The 22,626-nt window shown below is 48.6% G+C and overlaps 1 long non-coding RNA gene and 1 pseudogene across 1 annotated transcript in view; one reads left to right on the top strand and one right to left on the bottom strand.

Moving 5' to 3' along the window:
- Nucleotides 1-22,626, top strand: part of LOC122899832 — a 97,532-nt gene that overhangs the window by 22,723 nt on the left and 52,183 nt on the right. The gene's annotated exons all lie outside the window — the stretch shown is intronic.
- LOC122901475 lies at nucleotides 20,680-20,852 on the bottom strand (annotated as a pseudogene).

The raw sequence follows: 22,626 nt of genomic DNA, 5'->3' as shown, positions 1-22,626 counted from the left end.
AATGCCAGATGAAGGATGAGAAGCCACATTTGCTGCACACCTTTATATCAGGAACTAAGGTATTTAATAAACGCACATTTTAACTTATAAGACAACCCTAAGAATGGGGTAATGTCGGAGGGCTGGTATGTCTCCCGCTTACTGTGTATGAGTCCTGGTTCGTCTGCTTACTAGCTGGGTGATCTTGGGCAATTTACTTAGCTTTTCCACACCTCAGTCTCCTCATCTATAAAATGGGGATGGGGAAAGTACTAGGGCAGAGCGTGGTTAGGAAGGTTAAGTGAGTTCATAGGTGCACAGTGCTTTAAATAGTGCCCAGCACTTAGAAGCTGCTGTGTGAGTTTTGTGGCTCTGAGAAGTGAAGTCACTTGTATGAGGCCCCTGAGCTAGTAGGTAGTGGGCTGGGATTTGAACCGTGTTCCACAGAGCAAGGTTTTTCAGCCTCGGCGCTCTTAACATTTTCGGTCAGATAATTCTTCATTGCGGGGGCTGTCCTGTGCTTTGTAGGGTGTGTGGCAGTGTCTCAGGCCTGTGCCCACCAGGTGCCAGTAACAACAGCCCAGCTCCGGGGTGACAACCCAAATGTCTCCAGATACTACCACATGTTCCCCGGAGGCAGAGCTGCTCCTGGGCCACGGGGGCTACCGTTTATTTGGAGGGTGTGACAACAGGTTCATTTCTCAGTTTTAAGGTGAAAAGCCGGCCAGTTTCTGTATATCACCTTTTTTCTGATAGACCAGTGGTTATAGAAAGCTGGGCCTCCGGTGGCCGATGTCCCCGCACATAGCAGCCAAGAAGCCTCTGCATCTGGGCCCAGGCCAGTGGCCTCTCAGCCGCCGTTGTGAGATGTTTTCCTTTCTTCCTATGGCGAGGCAGGATTTCAGCAGTCCGGAACGGAGCCCAGAAGAGAGGCCTCGCCTGGGGCTGGTTTGAGTTCTGTCCGTGGCCGGCAGCGCTGGTGTCTGTGTGTGTCCCTTGGAAGCACGGCTGGTGAGTTTCACTGGAGACAGAATGTGAAGGGTCCCAGAGCAGAAGCATCAGCTAATGTGAGGGGGACTAACACCCACGGCGGCTGCGTCATGATGCCACCTCACCAAGCACCTACTCTCATTTGCCTATTTCCTGGTCTTGTGTTCACTTTGTGGCCTTTTCCATGCTTTCGGTGGCACAGTCACCACTGGGCTGTGGTTCAGTGTCAGGCCGGACGTGGGATGTGAGCAGATCACCCAGCGGAGCTAAGCTAAGTTCCCTTTGCAAGAAATATGCGCTGCTGGCCACTCCGTGTCTGACCAGGTTATCAGAAAACTGAGTTAGCAGCACCTGTTTTCTCTGGGTGGGGGTTGGGGAGAAGTAGGGGGTAAGGTGGGAAGGGGGCAGGGATAGTTTTATTTTGTTTAGATAAAGCTTTAGTGTTTGGTCCAATGTAAAGAGTTACGTTGGGTCCTATTCAAATGATTGTTTTTGTAGATTAATGGTTTTAAATCAGTACTCATAGGTTGGGTGTCCCAAATATTTGGTCTGGTCCAGATCTTGCTCTTCCTTTATTTTGGCGCAACCTCTTTTTCCAACATGCTCTATTCCTGCCCAGTGGAAAGTTGATATTTGCCCTTGTGTTGCTTCGAGGCTGGGAAGCAGGCAAGTCTTCGGCGCTGACCGGTCGGGAGGTACCATTCATGTCACAGTCCCTCACAGACACTTCTCTTTGGTGAGTTTGACTCTCCCCCTTTCCGTTGGAAAGCCGTGGCTTTTTACAAACTGTAAAATTGGGACTCGGGAAGACAGGTTGATAGGGTATGTTGTGGAACACGGGTCCTCAGTAAACACAGTTAACCCCTGATCTTCTCTGGAGGGCGGCCTCCTAACTGAGCTTCTGCTCTAAAACAGCCCAAATGGATGCTGAGAGCAGAGAGAAGAAGGGGATTGCCAAGGACTTCTGGAGAGTGCAGTGAGCGGGAGTCTCCCCCCCCACCCCGCCAACCCCAACAGGGGTGTGCCTCATTTGTTCAGCTAATATGTGTGGATCCTAGCCAGGCACTGTGCTGGGGACTCAGCAGCTTCCAAGAGCTCCTGGTCCAGGTGACCCAAGTAGAATTGCTAACCAGAGCTGGAGAGGGCAACCCCTCTGTGAGCTTGGCCTTCAGTGCAGTAATGCACGCCATCATCCCTCCCATTCCCCCATTGCCACCGCTTTCTGGTTGGGAAGCACAGTGAGGGGAAATGAGTGTGTGTTTTGGCAAAGTTAGATTAAATCTCTGAATCCCTCCATGTGGATACAAACTGTCTTTTGAGAGTAAAAATAAAAGTGAAACCCAAGATTGGGAGATATGTTTGGGACTTTGAGTCTACAGTCTGCCTGCTGTCTCGTTGGCTTTCTCTGTGGTCCTACACCTTTGCTGGAATGATTGTCCCTGTCAGCCCCGGGCTGACGTTCAGGAAGACCAGTGAGTTTGGACACACAGATCAGACAGCAGACGATTCTCTGGCAAAGGACCGGGTTGTGTCGAAGGCCAAGGTGGTCCTTCCAGCTGAGGGCTACAGTGTAATCAGATGGTAATGGTAGTCTGGGGACCCTGGAACCCCTGGGTCAAGGAAGTGTACAGGTCAGTCCATGTCTCCGGCTGGCCTGCTCATTCCAGGGCTGCCCCATGGGGAGAGCAGGACTGTAGGGAAACAGTAGGCCTCCCAGACAGGCTAATGATTCAGACCTCTTCTTTGTAGATTATCTGATAATTATATGGTGAGGAACATGATGGTGCCTGAGCCAAGTATTTATTTCCAGATGAGGGCACTATCTTCTCGGGCCCAGCCCTGTTGATATTTTTTAGGTTATGGAAAGAACCATGTACAGAGACCAGCGTTAACTACCCCACAATTCTCATGAGCCCGAGCTGCCCTAGAGAGTCATAGGAGATTGTCCCCCCTAGTTGCCTGGCCAGCCCATATACCTTGGTCAAAGTTGGAGTCAGGATTCTGGAATCAGGCATATGAGGGCCTGAACGCTGGCTGTCACTTGCCCGTCAGGTGATGGGTATGGGGTGGGGGGTGTTCCTTCAATTCTCTGAGCCTCAAGCTCCCCATTTGTGAAATGACCAAGGACTAAATGAGAAATTCTAGTAAAAAGGCCCATAATGGTGCACCTGGTTGGCTTAATCAGTTAAGCATTTGACTCTTGATTTCGGCTCAGGTCATGTTCTCAGGGTCGTGAGATTGAGTCCTGTGTCGGGCTCTGCGCTCAGCAGGGAGTCTGTTGGAGATTCTTTCCCTCTGCCCCTCCATCTGCTCTCTCTCTCTAAAAAGAAATAAATCTTAAAAAACAAAAACAAAAACAAAAACAAAAAAAACCCAACCCACCAAAAAATGGGGGCAGGGCCCAGAATAGTGCCTGTCCTATGGTTCTTCGAAACTTAAGAAAGTTGTCCCTTTGTCCCGGAGGAAGGCCATTTCTGGCTTTGGGGTCCCTCCTGTGCACCCCAGGCACCTTCTCTATCCTACAACTTGTTTACTTGTCTCTTCTCTCATTAGCTGGAGGGTTCTTGAGGGCAGGGGCTGTGTTTAGCTTTCTTTATGGACCTGGTACCTGGAGCAAGGCAGCTAACATGGAATGCTTGCCACATGCCCCCCTCATTTCTGAGTACTTCACGCGTATAAATTTATTTAATGCACACGGGGACCCATGGGTAGGTGTACTAGGACTATCCCCATTTTACAGACAAGGAGACTGAAGCAGCCCACAGCTAGTAATGGACAGAGCCAGGATTCAGAGCCAGGAAGGCTTCCCTGGAATCTGGGCTCTTACCCGCCTTACAAGCTGTCTCCTAGGAGTTGTTCAAGGGGTGGTGAATGGATAGGGCAATGTTGTTATTAGCATTGAACTCTGGGAAAGTCACTTATCTCTTCTAGGATGGTTACTTCATTAGTGAGTGTAGGTCAGCGTTCTTACAAGGGTGATGTGGGGGTGACGAGCATGGTGGGAGCTGCTGGGTCAGCAGGGTCCCCATAGTCACAAGTCCTTTCTTCCTCCTGGGAGCTCCGTGCTGGAGCTGCTGCAAGCTGGGTACTTCGTTGCCCTCCTTTCTCCAGGGCTTCCCCCCTTCCCACTCCCAGGCACCAGGATGTAGGAGAAATGTGGGTCCCTCACTCTGCCAGGCCTTCTTGCTCTAGAATTCACCAAACGGGTGCCCTTGGCATCCCCTGGAAGGAGCTAGAGGCGTCCCTTCTGCCCTTGAGTATCAGAACAGGGGAGGCTTGGTGCATGCATTATTCCCGAGGTCAGACCTAGCAGAAGTGGTGAAGCCAGGTGTCCCTTCAGCTCCAAGAGACAGGGGGTGCTGCCCTTGGCATCTCTGCAGGGTTTAGACTTAGCAATGGCACTTTGGGGAATGGGGTGGCAGTGGAGGGAGAGGCAGGATGCAGCCAGGGACTCTGTACCTGGTGTCTGGAGACATTCCTGCTGGGCACAGCTGGGACTGAGGTGAGGCTCCCCGGCAAAGTGCTCTTCAGTGTGTGTGTGCGCGCGTGTGCATGTGTGTGTATGTGTGTGTTTGAGTGTGTGTATATAAAGAGACAATTGTGGTTCTGGAGCTAATATTTCTATTCCTTACTCTCTCTCAGATGTGATTTTTTAAAAAGATTTATTTATTTATTTGAGTGGGGGCAGAGGGAGGGAAAACCTTCAAGCAGACTCCAGGCTGAGTGCAGAGCCCAATGTGGGGCTCGATCCCAGGACCCTGAGATCATGATCTGAGCTGAAATCAAGAGTTGAACACCTAACCACCTGAGACACCCAGGTGCCCCACGCAGGTGTGATTTGAATCATTTCCTTGGCTCATGTGTCTCACAATGCCCTTTTTCCCTGTAAGGCTCCCCACGCCAGTTAGCCTAGGTTCTCCTTCCTCTCTGGCGTTTCCTCGGCCCTTCTCTGTAACCAGGATGCTCCACTTTGCTTTTCTTTCTGGACAGGCCTTCCTTTCTGCTGCTTCTCTCCTCTCATATGTCTGTCAAACTCACCTGAAAATGCCCTCTGCTTGAGAAGAAGAGCTTAGAGATGTCTTAACAGTGAATATTTAAACCAATGGAATTGAACAACGGAACTTCTGGAATGAATGATGGAAACATTCTAGATTTGTGCCATGCAGTACCGTAACCACCAGCCACACGAGGCTGTTGCATACTTGAAATGTTGCTAGTACAAATAAGGAATCGCATTTTTAATTCTCTTTCATTTAAATTAAATACAAATAGCCACGTGGGATGAGCACCTGCCATTTTAGACAGGACAAGTCTAGGGAATGTGACACCTGGAATGATCAAATCAGGCTCAGTTGTGTGGCAATGTGGGAATATCTGTCCTTAATCTGGGCACTTTGTTGTCCCAGAGTCAAGCTCCTCAGAATGCCTCCTACCTGCCAACTCAGGTGAGATAGAAGTCAAACGCTTCCGCTGTGGTGATAGAACCTGGGATTTATTTACTGTCCTCTACCCTTCTCCACTCCAGCCTGGAGAACCCAATGTCCAGGTGCACAATGGACTGAATTGCAGAGAATCCCAGACTCAGGGTACCAATTCCTCCAGGCTGGGGTCTGCTACTTCCAGGATGGACAATTATTTCGCCTTCAGGGACAGAGGGGGATTTTTGTAGCTCTTGAAGCTTATGCAAATTTGGGGCACCTCTTTAAGAGAAAAAATTATATATATAAAATCACAAATACAAAGTGAGGTCCAATTGTGAAAATTTACTTAGAATGAGAAAAGAAATTCCATCCAACCTACGTTTGAAAAGCCTGACATGTATCACAAACTTTATAAAATCCAAAAAAACACACCCAAATGTTTTTATGAATGATTTGTCTACCAAACTCCTGTACTTCTTTCCCTTAACATCTTTTGGCTGAATACTCTTTGATCACCTCTTCATATGATAATGACTTCGTAATTTTTGTAAAGGGAGACTGAAAAGATCATTTCGTTTTGCTCTTAGTGTGGTTGACGGAATTTGTTTTTTATTATTGATAGTCCTGATGCATAAAACATAACTTCAGAAACAGTCATCCACTTTTTGCTGTATGGCCACAGGTTTGGGTCCTGCTGTGCAGGAATGTTGTAAAAATCTATTTTGCATAATTCCCATCACAAAGGGGAAAAGTGTTTGTGTGACTATGTTCAAGGTTTCATCAGATATATTTCCGACAGGAGAAAACTTCCCTTTTTGAGTAGGTGAACTAAATGCTCTTCCTACATTCCATGTCTCAAGACTGGAAGAAATGTTCACAGTCTAGCATCTGGCTCTGGGTATTTCTTTTTCTCTTTCTTTCTTTCTTTCTTTCTTTTTTTTAAGATTTTATTTATTTGAGAGTGAGGAAAAGCAAGAGGGAGAGAGAGAGAGTGTGTGCACTAGTAGGGGGAGGGGCAGAAAGAGATGGAGAAGCCAGCTCCCTACTGAGCAAGGAGCCTGACACAGGACCAGGGTTTGATCCTAGGACCCCAAAATCATGACCTGAGCTGAAGGCAGATGCTTAACCGACTGAGTCACCCAGGTGCCCCATGGCTCTGGATATTTTGGTCCTTGTTTTTCCTCCCTTGCCCACATATCTGAGGGTCCAGGTGTTACACTTTTGAGTCTCAATGACAGTGAGTTGGCCCAGTGAGTGATCGGCGTGTTCCTGGAAGCTGTGGGGATAGCTGGGGGTGTCGGGGGGCAGCCAGCAATATGCCGATGAGTGTGAGCCACATGCAGAGATGCCATTACACCTAAACTAAATTTATCTGCAAGTCAGCTTCCTCTTAGCTGGCTCCCAAAACGCCTGTAGCCACTGTAAGTCCTTTCGACCCGAAGGCAGATGCAACAAGAGGAGACGTCAGAGTGGAAGGAGATAGCGCTCCTAACCCATTGCAACTAAAATAGCTTGATTTTGTACTTTTCAAAAAAAATTATATGATTCTGTAAATACATTGCTAGGGCCTTGAAAGGGACCCATGCAAAAGGCCTTGAAACGTCCTTCATTCGTTTCATGGTCAGTGTGCATCAGTTCATCACTCTGAACCTCAGGATCTTCATCTTTAAAAATGGAAAGAATAAGGGACCCCAGGGTGGCTCAGTCAGTTAAGCATCCAACTCTTGGTTTCAGCTCAGGTATGATCCCAGAGTCCTGGGATCGAGCTTGAGTCAGGGTCCACGCTCAGCACAGAGTTTGGTGGAGATTCTCTCTCCTCCTCCTTTGCCCCTCCCCCTGCTCTCTCTGTCTCTAAGATAATAAATCTTTTTTTTCTTTTTTTTAAGAACAGATGAATGAATGAACAAATCAGTGTCAGAATTCCTGTTTGCTAGCCATCTGCTCGAATCCAGTGACCCACTTTGAACTTGCAATGTGTCCCAAACTGCTGAGGAGCCTCAGGGGAGGTCCCCTCCCCAGGCCAGAAAGGGGAGGCGAGAGCCAGGAACTGAAACCCAGCTCACAGAAGCGGGAACACTCCAGGGAATTTTGAAGGGGGCAGAATTCGTAAGCTTTCTTCAGCCGAGGTGCTGCTCATGACTTTCCTCCAAGCTATGATTCAGGGAAGGCTGTGTCTGAACGATGTGAAGGCCAGAGTGGATTCTTGAGTGATATGAGACTGAAACACGGTTCTCAGCTGCTTCACAGCCTCCCCCATAAATGGGATTGCTCTGTGGCGAGTCTTGGGGAGGGTGATGCCTTTATAACTGGATGACTGGGACCAGGACACTCCCTAGCAAAATCCCACAGGCAGACTGAAACACCCTGTATCTGAGAGATCCCTGGAATTTGGAGCTTGTGTCCTGAGACCCCGGGCCCCTCCTGGGCTTGCCTGATGTGGCTGCTGCCTTCTGTCGAACATGGCGGGTCGCTTGGGGATGGGCTGGTGAGCAGAGTCTCGGCACAGACCGCAAACCTGGAGGGCCCTGGGCCTGGCGCGGAAACACCATGAGACTCCAGCAGAGGCTAAATCTCTCTCCACTCTGGTTTCCTCATTTACAACTAAGGACACGGGTCCTGATGGCTTTTGCAGTTTCTTCCGTTCCTAACCTTTTAGGATTTAAAAAAATTTGACCAGGTTGGAATTGACCACCTCTAGGGAGTAAACTTCGGACACTGGGGAGATGGGTAGTATCAGCAGAGACACCGGATTTCCAATGGCTGGTGTCCCGATTTCAGTTCCCCACCCTTCCGCATCAGCACCCCTCGCCTGTGGTTGCTCGGCGGTCAGTATGGCTGCAGAGAGCGGGCCGTCGATGATGCTGCAGGCACGCCCGTGCGTCCTTCCAGATGGCCGGGTGGCATGTGCTCATGCTCGGCGGAGCAAGAGAAGCAGGCCTCTGAACAATCTGGTATAATGCCATTTTTTAAAACCAAAAACCATGTCTATGTTCCCAGAAAAATACCAGAAGGAATGAAGCCAAACTGTGGACACTGTTTCTCTCTACTTGGTAAAATCAGAGGTCACTTAATTCTTTTCTCAATTCTTTAAAGGACCCTGCCTTCCAAATTTTCTATCTTTAGTACGGACTATTGCAATTTTGGAGCTGGGGGAGGGATGGCAGGTGTTCACGGGGAGGGGTTTGGGAGCCCCTGTCTCCCTGGGAGGTCCCGCACTAGCTGCCAATAATGATCATGGAGGGGACTTGTTTCAACTGCAGGCTTCTGGGCCCCACTCCAGTGATTCTGACCTTGTGGAGCTGAGGAGGGGCCCAGAATCTGCCAGTGGCACAGACATCTCAGGGATCACCCTCTGGGCAACACCAGTGTGGGGACCCTTAGTTTGGAGCTCAGCTAACAGAAGTGTCAGGCGAGATCTAGCTTGAAGCAGGCAGGAAAGATGAACATCCAGCAGGGCAAGGTGAGACTCTGACAAGATGTCTCCAGATGGAGGTGGCTCTGGGACAGAGGTTGGGGACAGACAGGGGGAAGCCAGCAGGTGGTGAGTGTGGAAAATAACCCGCAAAGCTCTCAGAAGGTCGAGCTGTGCCAACGGCAACTTGCTGTCAGAGTCTCTGCCCCACCAGGCTGCCTTGGACAGGCACAGGAGGGCAGCCTGGGTCCCGTGGGGCTGGAGTTCTGGGTCTTCTGGCCCCAGTACAAGTTCTGGTTCTCCTTCTTCCCAGTTGTGTGATTGTAGGTGAGTTCCAGCTGCAGTTTTTTTTTTTTTTTTAAGATTTTTATTTATTTATTTGACAGAGGGAGAGAGGTGAGCACAAGCACAGGGAACAGCAGGCAAAGGGAGAAGGAGAAGCAGGCTCCCCATTGAGCAGGGAGCCCGATGCGGTACTTGATCCCAGGACTCCAGGATCATGACCTGAGCTGAGGGCAGATGCTTAAACGGACTGAGCCACCCAGGCGCCCCTCAGTTGCAGTTTTGTGTCACCAACATCATACATGTTTTGTGGCAGAATGAAGTGGTCCATAGCTGGAGGTCGTGAACACTCATTGCCCATTCTTTGTCACTCCTTGGCCACTTGGGAGAAAGGTGGCACGAGAGACCCCTTAGCTGGTTGCAGGAGGGGGAGGGCAGTCTGGCTCCCAGCGCTGAGGTCTGATTGCTGCCTCAGTCACTTTCACAACAGCTCCTTCTCTGCAAGACACAGTTTCCCTGGGGGATATTTACTGCCCAGACGTCCAAGGAGCTGGCCCCGCCTGACCCGCTGCTTCCGTCCAGCCCCACTATAGCCAGTCTGTGTCTGTGAGCCCTCAGACCTCCAGTGACCCCTTGGATGGTATCCCTCAGACTCTGTCCATTAGGACTTTGCTTTAACCTTCATGCTTCCTAAGCAGCCAGCTGCCTCTCTTCTCCTAGATGGTCCCTCATTTTAATCTGGAATGTCCAGTAGGCAATTGCAGTCTTGCTCCTCTCTGATATTTTAAAAACATTTGCCTTTTTAACCCGGCTTACAACACAACAAACCAAAGCTGTACCATACTGAGTGGGCCCTATCCCAGCCACCAAACTCCAATGCCAAGCATTTAGCAAGAGATTTGCTAAGTGAAAGTCATATGCTTTCATTCCCTCACTACGCCATTCATTCAACAGGTATTTCTTGAGCACAAACCATAGCAACAACAGCTCTCCCGTGTCGGGTGCTCATTAGGTGTCCAGGCTGGCTAGTCCTTGACTTCAGGGGCTCCCAGTCCCCTGGGGATACAAACAGGCAGGCTGCTATTAATTGTGTGAGGAGCGATGTGAGAGGGAAGGCATGGGCCCCCTTGGGAGCCAGTAAAGATGGACACCCCACCCCCTACTCCCGAGCCTAGCTGTTGCATAATACAGCCAGTTGCATAATGATCTCTTTCTCATGTGAAATCTGCTTCTCCTGCAGCTCTCGGTTCAGCCATCCTTTCCCATGCCTATCCAGAAGACAGAAGACTGGCCGAGGCCTCTGTCCAGAGCTGGGGTTTCAAAATCTCCAGCCTACGTAAGGGCCTGGGGTTGGCCAGGCTGTAGAGTGGTGTCTGTATAGGTGTGGGTTGCCATCTTCCTTTCCAAATGAACCAGAAAAACAGAGGTGCCAGCCAAGCAGAGGGACAATCCTTGGGTTCCTTTTTCCTCTTTAATGCAGCAGGCAGCTGTTTATCTGAGAGAAACAGGTTTGCCCAGTGGGACGTTTATTTGGTTTCTTTGGCTGATCGTGGGAACACACCTGCCACTTTGCCACTTCCTGCAAGTCAAGCGGTTTCTTAGAAAAGGGACGTATTCCTTAAAATATATTGTGTGGTTTGGGGGGGAGATAGGGTTTCTTGGATTTTTATGATTTAATGTGTCTGCAAAAACATTGAGCCACAAGGTAAAAATATATTGAATGCCCCTTATGGGAAATTGGACTTTCCTTAGGGTTAGGGCGCTAGTCATTTTAGTGTCTGTGCTCGGTTTTATTGCTTTTTAAGTTTCCATTTGCCCTTCTTCCTGTTTCTTAGCACATCTCTTATACATCTCTGTACATACATCGTGGGCGGGCCATCACTGGTATAGTGTGCCTATAGTAAAATGTCTACCTGTCAACCAAAATAATTTAACTGAAGCTCTGCAAGGAAAAGACAGATAATAAATTTTCTTAGCTCTTATTTTTAGATTCCCCACTTATTTTTAAATACCCCTAACAAGGATGGGTTCTGAAATCTTATTAAAAAATAAGATGGAAGTTACAAAAAAGAAATGTAAAAGATATAAATATTTATAATATAAATTCTAAATTATAAAAATATGTAAAATATGTAAATCATAATATCAGTCATGAAAGGACACGTATTATGTATCTTATATATATTACATATATCTTATGTGATATGTATCCAGACACACACACAGTGGGCACGTATATTAATATGATCATCTTCAATTCCTGTATGTATATCTGAAATACTGTACGATCAGAGCTCATGGTCATGGCAAACAGCTAGGAGATAGTTCTGAATGTATTAAAAAAATCGAATTCGATTTAGATTTAGCTTACTGTACTTACTAGGATGGGAAAGAGGATTGTGAACATTTTGGAAAATTTTCAAGTGAGGATTTGGAAATGACTGCATATGTATTTACTCGAAAAATTCTGAGTAATCAGCACAGCCGGTTTCCAGAACTTTCTGTGAGATTTGTAGGAAGGGACTGTCAAGCACTGGATAAGAATGTGAAATTGTGGAATCAGATTGGCTGGGTTCATATCGGTGACCCCAACCAGGATGCCTCGGCCCGGGTACTTGGCTTCTCTCACCAGATTCCTCTTCACTGAAGTGGGTGTTGAGATGGACCCCACCTCTCACTGCAGTTGTGGGGATGAGATACGAGGAGCATGCTGAGCACTCCGCCTGGGGCCCTGACCCAGAGTAGACGTTGCACGAGCTGCCATTGCCCTCTCCATCAGCTCCGGCGTCGCCATCGTAGGGACCAGCCTCTCCCTGCCAGGGGGGCCCCTTCCTGCAAAGGGGCTTGAGTTTGAGGAACTGAAATCGTGGGGTGCGGTGATTCGGTGTTTCCAGGAAGTTAGGCTAGGATAACAAAGTGAGTTCTTGGGTTTTATGTTAGAACTTCTGGAAATAATGACCCTTTATGCTTTAGTTTGGTTGTGAATAAAACAAGATTAATGCTACTGTGTTAGGACTAGAGAATGTAACATCTGCTCTCACATCCCTCTGAAGCCTGTTGGCGCTGCTACCTGATCCAAGATGGGGAAGATTTGGGCTCCTGTTGGCTATCAAGCCTGAGAGCGGAAGCGCCACGAGAGTGGGAAGGCCGCGCAGAGGTCAGACTCCTGTCATGCCTCCCCATTCAGATGACTTCCTCATGTCTGGAGACCTTGAAAGCTGATCTTGAAATCCAGGGCTTGGTCTCTTCCTTGTTTTCTTTTTTTTTTTTTTTTTTAGAAATTAAAATAGAATCTCTCAAGGGCAGAAGTCTCCTCTCTCCCTCCTTCTCCTCGTCCCCGCAAGCCTTGCTCTTCCTGAAGGTGACAGGTAAATATGGGCTCAGTCAGTGTGTATACACGCGTGGGCTATGGGCAGGGCCTGCCGGGGGTCCACAGAGTGAGTGCTGTGTGGACGGGGGCACGGAAGAGCCTCTCTGGTCATGCTGAGAGCGTTCCCTTCCTGGGGAGCAGCTCCACTGAGTCTGAGCACTGAGGTCCTACCCCAGCCCTTCCACTTATTCATGAAATGACCCCGGGCAAGTTTAATCAGGCTCTCTGGGCCTCACTATTCTTATCCGTAAAATGGGCGTAATAATCATACCTACCTCATAGAACTTTGGTGGGGTTTGATGTAAAGCATTTGAAACCCTACCTGGAGGCAAAATCAGGGCCATGTGACAGTTTATCACTGGAGTTTGCTTTGCCTTTTACCTTGACCGAGTAACTGCTTGTTTGGGCCACGAAGGTCCCGGATTTTTCTGGGAAATGAATAAAAAGTTCAGATGTTCTTAAAATACAAGCTGTAGAAAAAGAAATAGAAGCAGAGGTTTTATGGTGCAGTCCCCCAGGTCTGAAATAGGTAAAGTCGGTCTGATGTACTTTTCCAGATGGCGGAAACCAGAATCAGGACAGGTGGAGGCAGGCTGGGGAGACTGAGCAGGGGGCTGTGCGCCGGAGTCCCAGGAATGAGGGGAAGTTCGCCTGAGCTGCTGTGATCCTGAGACTTGGACGTGCTCTGGAGTGCTCCAGAACATAGCAAAGCCAAATGGGATTTGTTTTACTTCAGTTAAGAAGCCCATGGTAGGGGTGCCTGGGTGGCTCTGTGGGTTAAGCCTCTGCCTTCAGCTCAGGTCATCATCTCAGGGTCTTGGGCTCGAGCCCCGTATCGGGCTCTCTGCTCAGTGGGGAGCTGGCTTCCCTCTCTCTCTCTGCCTGCCTCTCTGCCTACTTGTGATCTCTTTTTCTGTCAAATAAATAGATAAAATCTTTAAGAAAAAAAGAAAAAGAAGCCCATGGTATTTTCAGGAAGAGGGGAGGAGAAGGTAGTGTGAAGCCAGCAGCCCAAGGTGACACACGCAGTGGGAAGTTGGCATCTGTGTGTGAGATGCGCGGAGGGGAAACCAAGCCTTGAAGGACTTGAGTATCTTGAGCTCTTCCCCAGTGATCCAAAGGGATGGCCGGGATTTCTGTGGCCAGTCACATACCCTGTGCTCTTAGGAGAGACAGCCCTTCACATAGGGGTAACTGTGCTAGAAGGGAGACCTCCTGCGGATGACTCCAGACACGTGGCACAGGTCGCCAGGGCCAACTCCATTCCCACACAATCCCGGGAACGCTTTCTCTCCTACTGGGCTGCCCTTTCCTTGAGGACTTGAGGGCAGAGAGAGGGGCTGGGGCTTCTGCATCTCTGGATTTCCGGGACTGGCTCAAGTAATGCTTAGGTGCCTGTGTTATGCATCGGTTATAGATCTGGGGCCACCTAGGAAGTAAAATTTTAAAACTGGGCAGGTGCTGATAGAGACGTTCCCAAGCTCAGGAGGGCCACATCCTTGCTTTCTCTCGCAAAGTACCCCCTTGGTCTTTGGGGCCAGGTGAGTGTGAGGTGTTCCTGCTGGCACTTGGCTTTGTTGATGGAATAGGAAAGGTAGGGTAAGGATGAAGGAAGGGAAGGATGGAGGTGGGAAGAAAGGAGGAAGGAAAAGAGGGAGGAAGGGAGGAAGGATGAGAAGGAGGGAGTCTTTTTGTATCCAGCTTAGCTCAGTTTTGCTTTTACCTCTGTTTGGTGAATTTGGATCCTGTGATGAGTGTGTGTGTGTGTGTGTGTGTGTGTGTGTGGTGGGGGGAGTGGTGTTGGCCTTTCCTACCCTTTCCCCAACATCAATTTAAATTTTATCACTTGCGAAAGTGGTTGTAAACTAAAATAAGATGACCAAAGATCACACATGCAGAAAATTATGTTAATGAAGTGATTGTTCAGAGATATTCTCTCCCCTTTTTTCTGGTGAAATTATTTCTTTCTGAGCCTTAGGGGTTTGGTTCCATTGAAACACAGCAGGACCCTGACATACTTTTGGAGAGATTGAAGATGAACCCCTGCAGAATAGAACGTCCTTAAAATCAGTAGGTGGGGTCATTGTCTACATGTGTCTCAGAGGAAGTTTTATAAACTGTCTGCTGTATGGGTGCAGAGACCCAAGTCCTGCACAGAACCGGCCGACTCATGGTGCATAGTTCATATTTGTGGACTGTTAGATGAGCCATTAATTAAAAACACTCTTAGCTGGATGGTTCCACAGAAACTTGCTAGGATTCCCTGGTGCATTTTACAAATGAAATTAGGCTTCGTGGGAATTGTAAAATCATATATGTATGTATAGTTCTTTAAATCCCAAATGCAAGAATATTTCCAAATCCAATTTTGTTTCCTGTGTTTAAGGTATGCCTCTATCCTTCCTCTATAGCAGGGGCTATTTATTTGTAAATATACTCCAGGACTAGTTTAGGCATCAGATAATTTTCTTGACTCTGTGGTCAGAAAATGCATTGACTGGGTTTCTAGGTTCTAGAGAATGAACAACATCAGAAAGATAAAAGGAATTTCTTTGAACATGTCACCATCTTTTATTCTTAGCCTTATTAACATCTACTTAATACTGCTATTTAATATGCATCCCCTTTCACGTGGAGGGGGGATGGTGTATGAGGGTGTATGATATTGCTGGTGTGGGGAGAATGGGTCTAGCCTCAGAACGGCCACACATGCTTGGGATAGAGCGCAGAATTTGGTGCAATCGGCTTTGCAAATAAAACGCTAGAATTCGGGGCACCTGCGTGGCTTAGTGGGTTAAAGCCTCTGCCTTCGGCTCAGGTCATGATCCCAGGGTTCTGGGATGGAACCCCACATCTGGATCTCTGCTCGGCAGGGAGCCTGCTTCCTCCTCTCTCTCTGCCTGCTTCTCTGCCTACTTGTGATCTGTCAAATAAATAAAATCTTTAAAAACAAAATAAAACAAAACGAAAACGCTAGAATTCGCTCACAAATACAACTTTTCATCTTCAGACAACGTTCTGTTGGAGGAAAAGAGGGTTCAGTTAAAATGGCTTGAAGCAGGGTGTGGACTGCTATGAGGATGAATGGTGTCTTTGTCCAAGGCTCCACAGAAATATCCCAACTTCAAAAGCCCATCCTGCTTCAGGAGCAGCCTGAAGGGTGACCTGCCCTTGGGTCCCCTGACTGCCCCCAGGAAGGCGTTCCCTCCCACAGAGTGCCTGAGGCGTTAACCCCCACCCTCTTCAGGTCAGGGGCTTGGGTGTTTGGCAGGCTTGGGGAAGGGGGAATTCTGCGTGGAAATCTAAGTGAGGGCAGACTCCTGAGTGAATTATAATATTATTAACCGGGAAAGAAAGAAAAGCTTCAGTAGCTAGTTCTGTGTGTGCACTTGGCTCATTAGGACCAAATCAACCCTTGTGCATCAGATCATCCCATTTTGTAGATGAGGAAAACAAAGGTGGGGTTGGGGTGTTAAGTGCCTCAGGCGGCAGAGCCTTAGATCTGCAGAATTTGGCGGGTTCGCAGCACCGCCTGATAATGACCCTGCTGTCATCAGAGCTGGTTAAGAAGTAGGAAAGAACATATTTTCAAAACATTTTTATTCAAAATAAGTCCATTTTAGCAGGGGTGGTGCCTCATTATGACAGAATGGGGCTGGCTGGAGGAGGATGGTTTTCAGAAAGTTGAATTTCAGCCTGACATGCAGGGGTGGCCAGGTAACACAGAGATGATGTCAGGAGATCCCATTTTATTTTGTATTTATTTATTTATAAAAGATTTTATTTATTTATTTGACAGAGAGAGACACAGTGAGGGAATGAACACAAGTAGGGGGAATGGGAGAAGGGGGAAGCAGACTCCCCTCTGAGCAGGGAGCCGGATGCGGGGCTTGATCCTAGGACCCCGGGATCACGACCTGAGCTGAAGACAGATGCCCAATAGCTGAGCCACCCAGGTGCCCTGGCAGATCTCTAATTTAAAAATGAATGGGTCCTGGGTGGGAATTTAGGAGACCTGGGTTTGAGTAGGACTAGCAGTAGTAAGAGCCCTGACATTTGCTTAGCGTTAGACACATGGCAGACATCATTCTAAGAACTTCACAAGGCTTGATCCATTTAGTTCTCCCTAAAATCTCCTGGGGTAGAATCTCTGATTATCCTCATTTTGTAGACAAGGAAATGGAGGCACTGGGGTTGAGTCACTTGCTCAGAGTTGTCCGGGTACCAAGTCGCAGAGCTGGGACTTGAACTCGGTCCAGCCAGAGCCCACCGCTGCTCTGTTACTCGATTCTCCTCTTCTGGGCTCCATACTGGGACTCCTGGAATGTTTCTTCATCAAGGGATAGCTGTCGTAGGCTCAACATTTCAACAATATTTTTGAGAGCTCCCGAAGGTGGCCGTTCAAAAATTTTGACAATTACCATTTACTCTTAGCACAATCTCATAAAAGAAAGGAGGATATGAATACCCCCTCCAACAAAGGAAGGAGGACACAATTTCAGGTTGAAGAACAGTCCTTCCTGAGAAAGGAAGTTGTCTACTTGGTCTGTACAAACACCTTGTCACTCATTCGGCAGGTGTGCCTGGAGTCCCTATGACAGTTAGGGACGGGTTTACAAAGTAGACAGAGTTGTTACTTATGTGCAGGCGGCATTCCAGCAGGGGAGACAGTGATTTAAAAAAGTAAACAAAAAAATTGTATAATTACAAATTTGTTAAGTGTTCCCGAAGGATATGAGTGCGGCTCAGGGATAGAGAATAAAAATGGGAGGGAGCAGGTGTGCTGCTAAGGCAGGCCTCTCCCAGGGGCTGAGGAGACCGCAGTGTGCAGGGGGGATCAAAGGGACCAACACGTGTGAGGTCAGTACAGGACTGGGAAGTGGGGGGGGCACAGGAGGACGGCAGAGGGGACCATGGGGCTGCCATCGCTAGCTCAGGGCCCGAGAGGAGGTTACAAACAGCAGCCTGGGTCTGGAGCCCTCTCAAGAGCCAAGTTAGGAGCTTATTTTTTTTTTCAAGTTTTCATTTAAATTCCAGTTAGTTTATATACGGTGTAATATTAGTTTCAGGTGTATAATGTAGTGATTCAACACGTGGGAAAACTAGACAGCAATGTGCAAAACAATGAAGTTGGGCCCCTTTTTTACCCCACACATAGCTATAAATTCAAAATGGATTAAAGACCTAAATGTGAGACCTGAAACCCTAAAAATCCTAGAAGAGGACACAAGTGGTCACTTCTTGACATTGGCGGTAGCAACTTCTTTCTAGATCTGTCTCCTGCGGCAAAGGGAACAAAAGCAAAAATAAATTATTGGGATTTCATCAAAATTAAAAGCTTCTGCACAGCGAAAGCAACAATCAGCAAAACTAAAAGGCAGCCTAGGGAATGGGAGAAGATACTTGCAGATGACATGGCTGATAAAGGGTGAGTTTCCAAAATATATAAAGAACTTAAAAAACTCAACACCCTTCAATGCCTTAAAAAAACTCAGCATCCCAGTGAGGAGCTAGGGCCCGGTCAGGATGCTTTTGCCCCTGTCTAGGCCAGAGAGGCTGTGGGGACACAGAGACTTGGAGTCGCAGTGGTGGCTGGAGTGAGTGCTTACCCCATCATGGGCAGAACAGGAAAGAGCCATGGCCTGTTAGGACAACTCAGGAGGGACCCTTGGGGGTGGGGCTGCTGCTGGAGGCCTGAAGGGCTGAGAAGAGGGGGGTGTTCCTGAAACCCATGAAGCGAGCAGGAACCTTCAGTGAGGGTCAAGCCAGGCTGGTATTCGGGCTCTCTCTCCCCTGTAGGCAGGGAGCTGGGGCATGAATTCACTGACCTCTCCACCTTCCTCCTCGCTCTTGTGATCTGGTGCCTGCTGCCCTGTTGGCTGGGAGCCAGCACACAGGGTGCCCATTGTTGGGGTCCTTCTGGGTCAGCCCCTGCAAAGAGAGCAGAGCAGAGAGGGTGGGGGGGCAGATGTGACAGGACACAGGGCACAGTCGGCCGCACCAAGACGATCCCCAGATCTGGGTGTGAGCAGCCTGGTGGAGGTGGAAAGGCGGGGAGAGGAAAAGGTGGCTGGGAGGGGAGTCGGGAGTTTCCTGTCTCCGCAGACCCACATTTGGGAACCGCTGACTGAATCCCTTGGGGCTCGGAGTTTGCATCTGTGAAATCAGCTGTGGGACCGAATGGCCTCTGCAATTCCTTGAAGCTGTTTTCCTGGAGGATCCTCTGGAGGGCTGTCTCTGAGTCTTCTAGAACCCTGTCCTCCTCACTGCTGCCCGCACGCTGAGGCAGAAAGGCCATGGTGGGCAGCGATGGGGGGGAGGTCTCGGCTGGCCCTCGGAAGGAGCGAGAGTGTGTGTGCATTGCTGCCTGTGTGGTCATGGCCCCGGGAGACAGAGGCCCCACAGGCAGGTCCACCCGGGGAGGGAGAGGAACATTCCTCTCTTTACAGATGGGTGTTCTAGCCAGCCAAGCCCCAAACCAGCAGAATCCTCTAAGTGAAAGGGAATCAGTGGGCAATTTTAAGGCTTTTATTCTGCCTTTCAGATGAACATCCCAAGTAAAATCCCAGCAAGTAAATGTGTTCCATCTTCCCTCTCTTGGCTCCCCTTAAAAAACCCAGTGAGTAAGAATAAAAAATGCAAATGGGCTTCTGTGATCTGCTCATATCTGTGATAAGGGAAATTTAAGGCCTATTAACGATATTCTCGATCACTGCTTAAGGAAAGAAAGGACGGTTTCAGTGAAGCCAAGGCAAGTCTGCCATACGCCAAGTCATCACAAGCTCAGGCCGGCGACGCTGGGGTCCTATCATGACCGCTGTCTGGGGCAGAGTCGGGGGCAGGAGTAGAGGGGACAGGGGGGAGGGGAAGGATGTTCCTGACCCCAGAGTGAGGCCTATCAGAGGCTTGGGGCCAGAAGGTCTGGGGAGCTTCCCCATGTTCCAAGGATTCCTTGTTTCCCGTGGATCTTATTGTCTGATCTCTCGTCACTCAGTTTCTGACTCCCAAACTTCCTTAAAGGCTTCCAAGTCCTGAGATTCTCTGCTTTTGAGAAATCACAATCCCCCTTCTTCACTTTCTCCTCTCCTTCTCCCTCCTTCCTTTCTGAGGGTGATGGGAGTTCTGGAAGGATTTTAAGGGGAGCTTATTACCTTTCAGAAAATGAGATAAGGCCCATGTGAAAAATATGTCTGTGAGAATGCAGAAACTCAAAATTTATAAAATTTCAGTTTGGTGTCTCGGGAAGTTGCCTTGAATAAAAGAACGAACACCCCTGAAATAATGTAGGTATGGGGGGTTGTCAACATACCGGTTTTTGTCATTCTGTTATTATTTCTGTAACATGACACCTCATAAGATGTTTCCTGGCCTGGCTGAGGACAGGATGTGAAGATACCCGTGTTCTGAAGAGAGGTGCTGGGTTCTGGGCAGGGCTGGCTAACACATGGCCTGCCCTTGTTCCTGACAGGCAGAGAGGTGTGCTGGAGTCCCCACAATGAGCTTGGCCTGGAACCTCTTGAGGGGGAAAGACAGAGATGCCCCCTCCTTAGGCCTTACACCTAGCGAGGGGCTCCGTGGCCTGATGCTCCCACAACACTGGAGCCTGGTAACCGGAGTTCCTAGGCAGCTGGAGAATGTGTCCCCTGGATCTGACAACCCCTCCAAGTCCAGACTCTCCTGGAGAAGTCTGCAGGTGATGGGCCTGTCAGAACTGCCCCTGAAGACAGAGGGAGCAGAGGGCCACTGACAGGGGGGTGGGGGACATATGGCCTCTGAGGTGGGACAAAGGTGACTTTTCCTGGGGTGAAGTGGGCACAGGGGAGGTGGCCAGCGGGAGCTGTCCTGACAGGATCCTGGGCCAGGGAGCGCCTGCGGGCTCCTTCAGCAAAGCAACCCCAACAGGTTTCCGGATGCCCTTGCTGCCCTCCCAACTTTGGTTTCCTCTCTTATTTTAAAAATCTGTCTACTAAGCACTTCAAGAGTGAGTCTATTGGTGGTTTCTAGTAGGATGAGTTTGGCATTTTCTTACAAAGTTAAACATATATGCACATGTCCCAGCAGATTTACTCCTCAATATTTACCAAGAGAAACAAACATTTACATGGGTAGAAGACTGGTATGGGGATATTTCTAACAGCTTAATTTGTAACAGTCCCAAACTGGAATTAATGCAAACCCAAACACCATTTGACTGGGGCATGGGTCAACAACTTGCAGTCCATTCTGGAGCCCAACTCAGTACTAAAAAGGAACACACTGCTGATACCGGCAGTGGTGGGTGTGAATGTTCTAGGTGTTACGCTGAAGCCAGTTATAAAAGAGTATATATTGTTTCAATTAGCAATAATCGCGCCTCGGATAAACCTCATTGGCTACGATACTGCCACTGTATGCTTATAAAAAACCCTTGAGTAGTCAGAACTCCTCCATTGCCCTGTGATGGGGTTGAGGGAAGTGGGACCAGGGGTTCACCAGGAAGGAGTTTCAGGGAATGTTCTGATGTAATGGAAATTTCTATATCTTGCTTTGGGGGTAATGGTTACGTGGGTATATACATCGATTTGAAATGTGTGGGTGTTAGTATATATATGTGATACCCCAGGAAAGTTGGTTTTTATGAATGAACGTAATAAATGTAATATAAAAGTTTTCCTTAAAAAGTTAGTATTGAGGGAGTTGCTTGTTGACAGTCTGGTCTCCTTGATTTGCCAGAGTTTTCCCCTTCCTAGCAGTGGGGGATTCTGAGCGTCTCGAAGCAGTCGCTTTGTCTGTGACGGGGGTTCTACTCATGGACTCCCTGAAGGCTGTCTGTGAAATTGTTGCTAAGACCGTGATTTTATTGATTTCACTGTCAAATGCAGACCAGATTCTGGAACAATGTTTCACAGAGATAGTGAGATCATTCCGCCCTCTGGGTATTTCAGCAGATCAGCCTGACCCTGGCCTCCATGGAAGCATGTTCATCCTCTGATTCATTATCGGGAGGATTCTGCGTCCACTTTTTCATTGTCCACTTAATGTGAGAAGGTCTCGGAGCTAATCGTTACAGTTAATTTCAGTGTCAGCAGGCGGCCCGTCCTCACTTTTGCAATCTGTTCTCCTGGGGCTCGGGACGTAGACTGGACAGTAAGATGTATGGACTTTGGAACGTACACCGTTAGCTCAGCCTTAACTAGTATCTGTTAGAGAGGCATCCAGTGAGCATTTTCTAAGCGTTCAGTGCGTGCCTGTCACTGTGCCGGGCACTGTGGGATGTGAGAAATCCGATCTTAGACTCAGTCCTGGGAAGCCTCATGGGGTCCTCTGGTCCAACTCTTCATTTCAAATGGGCAAGGTGACTGGCCCCGCTCCATGGGCAGACATCCCTGTCCCTGCTCCACTCCCAGTGTGTATGTCGGTGCCCTCCTCCAGTGCGGCTGTATGTAGAGACGGGGCCTTGAAAGATGTAGCCGGCATCCAGTGAGGTCCCAGAGGGCTGGCATCCTCGTGAGAAAGGGAAGCGACAAGAGGGATGCCTGCTCAGGGGAAGGGCTGCGTGAGGACAGACATGGTGAGAGGTGGCTATCTGCAAGCCAAGGAGAGAGTCTTAGGAGAAAGCACACGCGCCCGCAGCTCGATTCCAGACTGCCTGCTTCCAGGACCAAGGGAAAGTCAGTGTGTGTTGTTAAAGCCCCCCCGGTCTGTGGTATTTGGTTACAGCGGTGCTGGCACGCATGTACGGCACCCGAGGCTGGACGGTTGACGTGGGCGAATCATCTGCCCGCCTTTGAGTTATAGGAAACCTTGGAGATTCGGTCGGGGTGGTTTGTGAACTTCATGAAAGCACATCCAGCTTCTTGGTTTGGGCCTAGCTGGGTTCTCCTTCTTCCAGAAAATAAAATCCATATTTGGTGAGTCCTTAGCAGGTGCAAGGCACTGTGCTCATATGTACTAACTCATTTAATTATTAATGCTATCACTGAAGTTAATATTCTTTTTTTAAAGTTTTTATTTAAATTCCACTTGGTTAACATACAGTGTAATATTATTTTCAGGTGTACAAGATAGCAATTCAACACTTCCATACGACACCCGGTGCTTATTACAAGTGCACTCCTTAATCCCCATCACCTATTTCCCCCATCCCCCCACCTCCCCTAGTTAATATCCGTATCATTCCCAGTTTGCCGATT

Source organism: Neovison vison, chromosome 2 (genome assembly GCF_020171115.1).
Source record: "Neovison vison isolate M4711 chromosome 2, ASM_NN_V1, whole genome shotgun sequence".
Lineage (NCBI taxonomy): Eukaryota > Metazoa > Chordata > Mammalia > Carnivora > Mustelidae > Neogale > Neogale vison.
The sequence above is the reverse complement of the archived record's forward strand: the minus strand, read 5'-3'. Positions and strand labels throughout refer to the sequence as shown.